Source organism: Carlito syrichta, unplaced genomic scaffold (assembly GCF_000164805.1).
Source record: "Carlito syrichta isolate Samal-C Ts95f unplaced genomic scaffold, Tarsius_syrichta-2.0.1 Scaffold308187, whole genome shotgun sequence".
NCBI lineage: Eukaryota > Metazoa > Chordata > Mammalia > Primates > Tarsiidae > Carlito > Carlito syrichta.
The window spans coordinates 641323-648427 of NW_007252283.1; the positions used below are offsets into that span (position 1 = coordinate 641323).

Genomic DNA, 7105 nt, shown 5'->3' on the forward strand with positions numbered 1-7105 from the left:
GGTGCGCGCCGCCGCGCCGCGGCAGGCTGCGGAAGGCCATGCAGAGGCCGTCTTCGCTCGCCTGGCCTAGGACCTCGGACTCGGGGGCCGTGTGGCTGCGCCCGGAGCCAAAATGAAACCGAAGCCGATGGGCCATGGTGACCAGGGGGGCCGGGAGGGCGAGGGCGAGAGAAGTCCGACGCCGAAGGCACCGGCTCCAAGAAAAAGTGTCCCATCTGCCAAACCGTCGGCACTGCGGCACCGGGCGCGACAGATAGCAGAAATAGCCCCAGTGGCCAGCGGCATTCCAGGCATGATTGGATGAGAGCAAACCGCTCTCATCCGCGCTGGGCAGGGGGTAGGGTGGCCAGGACCACATGACCGCGCGCTCCCCCTCCAATGCCAGCTTGCGGCCTCAGCGGCGTGTCCCCCCTCGCGCCCTCATTTTTTTCCAACAGCGAGAGCCTGAAACAGCACCTTCCCAGCTGCTGCTTTTCCATCAGGAAGGAGCGGCCCCAGCGGGGAGCTCTCACAGCTGACGAGGGCAGCGAACGCTGCAAGCCACGCCGCGAGCCATCCGAACCACATCACGTTCGCAGGACCTTCCCCCCCCACGCGAGCAGAGCTGGCACTCTCTCCAGCCAGGGCGAGGGACCTGGCACTGGCCACACGCACACGCTCCTTCTCCCACCTCGCCACCACACGGAGTAATGACAAGCAAAACACGCCTTGGCTGCCGGGCAAACCCGGCCCCAAGCATCCGGTGCCATGTTTCTGTTATTTATGACATCACTGCCCGACCATGACGGAATGCAAACTCCTCAACCGTACGATAAATGCGATTACACAGCCCGGAGAATCAGTGTCCCTTGAGACCATGATCTACAAGGAACGAAACAGCTAAGTGGGGACGCGGAGGGCCACAACTTACTGCACAGCCAGCTGCCTGTGAGACCACCTCCTGCTACCAAAGCATTTTTCACTTCAAAGGTGTATGCGTGTGTCGGTCACATATGACTGTTAGGAAGTACCAGAGAAAAGAAACCCAGCTGGGGAAAACATTCTCTTTCACGTGCCAAGCAGGAAAGAAAACCACCACACACACACACACACACACACACACACCCACACAAACGGGCAGGAAAATGGAAGGGTGTGCATATGGTTTCTGTAATGATTTATAATAATTTAACTTAAATACCATGCAGAAAAATGCTGCCTGGAGCTGACCGTTTTCCAGCAAGAAGTCAGCAACGCGACCCTAGTTGGGATACAAATGTGGATCCCTGCTGTTGGCACGAAGCCATAAAAGACCCAAGAAATAAAAGTGTGCATTCAAAAACCTGCCATCGGATTTATACTTAACTAGGAAATAATTCTGTGTGTTTTAAACTATTCTCTATGATCCAGAAACATCAGTTATTTATCACAGAGGTTTATTTAGAAGGGAGTTAAAAAAAAAAAAAATAAACGAGAGGAAAATACCCAAGCTGCAAAGAGTGACAAAAAGTTTATTTTAAAATCTGCAAAGCATGACTTCGTCAGCAGCTCTGGAATCCACAGTGCAGGATTAACCCTGTGTTGACATACGTCTAAACCTGTTTTCTAAAAGCACGTGTTTGAAACACCAAAAAATAAACTCTAGGAGGGTAATGGAAGCTATGTTGCTTTAATGCTGAAACTTCCAAGTCCTACCATAGTCATGTATGGTCTTTGCTGGATTAACAGCTAACAAAGAAGAAACCAGCAGCAGTCACATTCTTTACATAGCAACAGCACTGTACACAGCTGGGGGCAAAGCTAGGTATCAGTGTTATAAAACACCATTTTCAGTTACAGTTTGTATTCGCACCGGATTTTAAAGAAGCTCTGCATTCAAAGCCCATTTCGGTTTGAAAGTAGAGTCTGGACCCTTGGCCAGGTCCTCTCAACTACAGTCATTACTTCAGATATGAATTGCTCTTAAGAAAATTAAATAATGAACTGAAACACATTACACGAAAGAGTCAACTTTTCCTCAAATGTGACTCTTTCTTCACCTTAAAGAAGGGTTATTATACTCAATAAATCAAAGAATAGGCGTCGTCTATGGATGTGTCCAAGTCTCCAGGAACTTACTACTGTATTACTGAATCCTGCCTGATTCATAGTCTTTACTGCATAAGAGATGGAGAGACCAGAACTGCATTCTCCACAGACGCTCTCATTCCATCTAAAAAGAAAATAACTTCATGCAAACAACAAACATGACTTATTAATAGTTATTCCATAACTACTAATTATCACCCAAGCAACAAAAAATGTCAAGTTCAATGCAAAGCCACCAAGATCTCATATTTTTAATAGAATAGATATTAGGATGGTAGGCCAGAATCTATTCGTTCTTTTATTTTGGAGAAGACTGCCAAGCCTGTGAGATGAAATACATTCCCAAATTCTATCATAAGAATGACAGACCTAGCTGTTAACCCCCAGTGGACTGAGACCAGCGGTTGGACCCGGGCACTTCCATGTCAAAACTATATAAAGGCTCTAAACCAGGGTTCTCTCATCTCTAAGGACAGAGAGTTAAATGAGTTGCTGTATAAGGCTTGCCCAGATCAGATAGTCTCTTAACCTGAAGCCACTAAAAAATCTGGAGTTTCAACTGAATTCCAAGGAAGGAAGTGTTCATAAAAACACTCCTTTTAACTCATCAAAATACCTAAGTTCCAGGGAAGGTAAATCTAAGTAAAGCCGACTGCACAGAGTTATAATACTACTTTGGAGGGTTCTTTCAGGACTTAACGCCATAATGTTCATTTGCATAGCTGACCACCTGGTTCACAGGTATTTGATGTATATGTTCTATCTAAGAAAGCCAAATATGCTTCTAAAATTCCATTTCATGAATTAGATATTAGTTACATCAGTAATGTATATATCAACCTTTGTAAACATATATATTAATCTGTATACAACAATGTAAGTTTATATCAGTTATATGCCTCAGATATACCTTTGGTTTTTTTAAAGGTGCTTTCTAAGGCTCTCCCTTGAGAAAGAAACCAGTTTTAGAATACAGCTTAATTTTACCTGCTCAGTGTAGGTTCATCTTTTTGCTACCTACTGTTAATTAGATTTTTATGTCCCTTGAAAGAGTCACCATAGATTGGCTGTTGAATACATCACAGTATTGTAGTCTGGCCCATATTTAAAAACCCGGCAAAGTCTGTTTACATGCCTGATGACCTCTTCACGGATTTGCCTATAATTCTGTATTTCCAACACTAGAGCATAAGCATACGGATGATATTATCACCAGTGACTTTCATTAACAGCGATAAAAATGCACACATACACAAATACATTTTCTATCCTAGCAACACGACAGCATTTGTTAGAATTATGAACACCACACTGGTATTGGGACAAAAATAGTCTTCTCTTGGGGCATATATACTGTCATAAGTACAGCATAAATACTGAGTTTTAAAGATACCACTCTTAAAAACTCAGCTTATAAAAAATGAAGTGAAATTAAAATACAGGTATTCACTTACCAGTCTGTTTTCATCAAATACTTCAAACAGGAGTCTGTGATTAGATGGGTTTACCTATAAGGGAGATAAATACTATTTTAAAAGTAGATAGGAATCATTTGAACAATGAAATAAAAAACAGAATGAAATACTGCTTTATAGCGTATCCAACTCAATTGTATAATATGAACAATTAACCTACTCTTTGGGAAGTTCTATGTCTACTAAGTCAAATTTTCGGCTATTGATTTCTATATTTTTCTGCCTCTAATTTAGACATATTAAAAGAAGAAAAGGCTCTTAGCTGGTTTTCTAAAATAAGAAGTGACAATTCTAAATAGCTTCAAAGAGTTCTTGCTTTCCTTTACAAGAAGGTATTATCATGCCCGTAGACCAAAAGGTCTATGCCTGAGGAAATCTCTTAGGTCTAATAATACTAAAAGTAATGACAAAAATAATCAAGACAAGAGTAATAGCAGCTGTTTACAACTAACTGTGTGCCTTCTTAGGCACTGTCTTTATTGTTAAATATCAATGATACAAGATCTCATTTAATACTCACAGCAATCCTATGATGTGTAACTAACACCCCAATTTTACAAATGAGGAACCCAGACCCTGAGGGTGACGTGGCTTACCCAAGAGCCACAGCTAGCTTGTAGGGGAACCGGGAGCTGTATGAGGTATGGCTTGCCTGCCTGCAGTGCCTAGGCTGGGACTCATGAGAGAAACCCAGAAATAAAAGATGTCCCCAAGGCCAGCAATGTGGGGTCAATGTCAGAGCTTCGGGGCTTTCCGTGTCTTTTTGCTTTTCTTTCCTTCCCTTTACCAAAACCTCACCAAAACGGCCTGTATCATCTTTCAGACTCTGGTATCATTTGCTAAGCACCAGCCACATGCGTGACACGGTTCTCATTTGCAACATCACATGTAAATCCTTACAACCACCCTACCAAGTAAGGACTTTTCTCTCCCATGTGAGCGATAAGGAACCCAGGGAGACTTGGAGTCCTCAGGGGGCTTTTATGGGTCACAAGGGCTGTAAATGGGAAAGCCAGAGAGGCAACCCAGGTTTCCTGAGACTAGGCCAGGGCTGCTCCATGACCGAGAGCTTGACCTGTGCTTCTTGCTGTTCGGACAGCCTACAGCCAAACGACAGAGCAAGCAGACGGGCTGCAGGCTTGCTGTCTGTGTACAAGTACTGGGAAGGGTTGCGCTGCTGTCCGATGAATGCACCCACAGGCCACAGGCAGGAACTGGCGCACGGTAGGCACTCAGTAAAGATTTGTGCAATGAATTAACCCAAAGACTTTAAAAAAACACAACAGCAAGAACAATAAAAATAGAACTTCGATATGCCTATAGCCAAGATTAGTTGAAAAAAGTTTTGGATGTACTAAACTTGGCATAACTGTGGCCAAAATATTCAACGGAAAGGAGTGTCAATAATTTGGAGTTTCACTAGGCAAAAGCTACAATTGAGAGCCAAGTAAGGGCTGACAGCACCTATCAGCACCCATTAACTTTCCAGTCCTCCGGGGGTAATTAAAATACGTCTGGGGAAGGTCGTGCATAGGACCTCACCAGGTATTAAAATGTCAGTGCCACATTTCAGCCCTGAACATAATAGAAAACAGATGCCGAACACAGTAGTCTAAGTTTGGAGCACAAAAAAATTATATCGTGGTTGAAAAAAAGAAATCAGGATCAGTTATAATGGCTATGATGGCAATAATGTTCTCTGGGAATCAGCACTAATCGAAAGACCTAGTATGCAGCATCTCTGGATGCAATCAGTTTTTAAGATCATAGTTATATAATAAAAATACCTTCATTTTGAAGAGAAAGCCCCTTTTTTGCAATTAAAGCTGGGCAGGTTAATAATTCCAAAGTTTCAGTAACAAAACCCAGCAACAACCACAACGTTTCATTAAATAGAAATCTCTAAGGCACAGAATTCAGTCACTTCCACAGCTATTAAATATTAAATTAAAAGGTTGGGGAAATTTTATGGAATTCAGTTGTATTTAGATTCCAGAAGTAATTTTATATGACACACACATATATATGCACTAAATATCTGAATTACAAACATTTTCCTTCTAACTGGAACACAATTGGAAATTTCATGCTTCTTTTTAGTCATGTTGCCTTTATGTTTTACTCTAAAATAATTCATAACTCACGTCTCATAGCATTAATTAACCCATCATTTTAAATTATGTTTTATCTTTTAAAGTTTAAATGGAAAAGACAGAATATGGTATTTGGATAACTTTGTTTTTGTTTCCCCAAAACATTCCCAGATAAAACAAGTCCAGATTTTTTATGACCACTACTCATAGTCTTTCAAAATTTGAGGCACATTAGGAGGCTATCTAACCATTTTCATCCTAAAAGGAATTTCAAAACAAATCTATTGTGACAGTATATTGATCTAGATATCAATAAGAACTATTACCGCCCACCCAAAAAACTGAAAAACTTACTCTAAAATAAAATTCTTCATTCCATTTCGGGTTCAGCGTCTGGAAGAAAAATTATCTTGTAATATCTTTTACAGTCATTGAATCATTAACAGTTTCTAGTACAATATAGTCTACATATTTGCTTAAACATTTTTCTTGATTAAAAAAAAGCTGAGAGATTTTCAAACTGGCAAGAAAAGAAGCATTTGATAAAGTATTTGAGATGATCCTATAAACCAAACCAGAGGGGGAGGGAGTATATTTATGAAAGGTGGTTCCTAGACATGAAACCATAAATTGCACGCTATCACCAGAAGGCAAAACATCAGGGACATACAGAGGGTTGTCGTGAAAATAGTCAAATTTCCTACAAGAAACGTGCATTGATATGATCAGTCTATCGAGAAGGAAATGTACTTTTGTTGGCTTCCACTATTCGCTGCAAATCTGTTTTGGAGAACCAAGAAGTAGGTGGGAAAGGCTGAACGTATTCGCGATGTATATAAGTATTGACATCCGAAAAACATTTTACAGAGAATAATACCGAGGCTCAGATCCTATAAGGAAAAAGATGCCAGTTACAAACCGAGAGTCCCCTCCCCCCAAATAACGAGGCTAAAAACATTTGTCTGCTTATCCTTCGACACTCCCCATTCAACCATCCATTCATCTCTCTCTCGGTCTGTGGCAAGACACATCTTGGAAGAACATGGAAGCACACGTCTGTCCCCAGCATGGAGGAGGGACAGACTGCTCAAGGAGGCTTCAAAACTCAGACGAGGCGTGCCTTCTCGACCCACGTTGGTGCACCTGCGCGCACACAGCGCTCTTAAACCCGCCCGGCTCGTGAGATGATCACGCCAAAACCTGAGGCCGAAAGACCACCGCCTCACTCACAGCTGTAGGGACCTTTCAGCCCAAAGGCACTTCGCCCTCATCCATCTGTGTCCTGCAAACACACCAGCTCGGGGAGCAGCAGAAAGACAAACCCCAACCGAAAACATCAACACGGCGCAGCACAAAACACTCGAGGCCCGGGACGCGCACGACACCGCGCGGGCATCCGGAAACCAGGGACCCGGGACGCTGGGGCTTCCCGCTCGGCGACCGGCCGGCAGGAGCCGGGGCCCGGCTGGA

General features: G+C 42.8%; 1 protein-coding gene across 4 annotated transcripts in view; it reads right to left on the bottom strand.

The window, feature by feature from the left end:
- NEDD4L (neural precursor cell expressed, developmentally down-regulated 4-like, E3 ubiquitin protein ligase) overlaps nucleotides 1–7105 on the bottom strand; it is a 160729-nt gene that overhangs the window by 152092 nt on the left and 1532 nt on the right. For all 4 annotated transcript variants that reach the window (XM_021716122.1, XM_021716120.1, XM_008065199.2 and 1 more), the window contains exons 2-3: nucleotides 5990–6028; nucleotides 3522–3575 (exon numbers count right to left, since the gene is read on the bottom strand). The gene's annotated coding sequence lies outside the window, so the exon portion shown is untranslated. The remainder of the gene's footprint in view (nucleotides 1–3521; nucleotides 3576–5989; nucleotides 6029–7105) is intronic.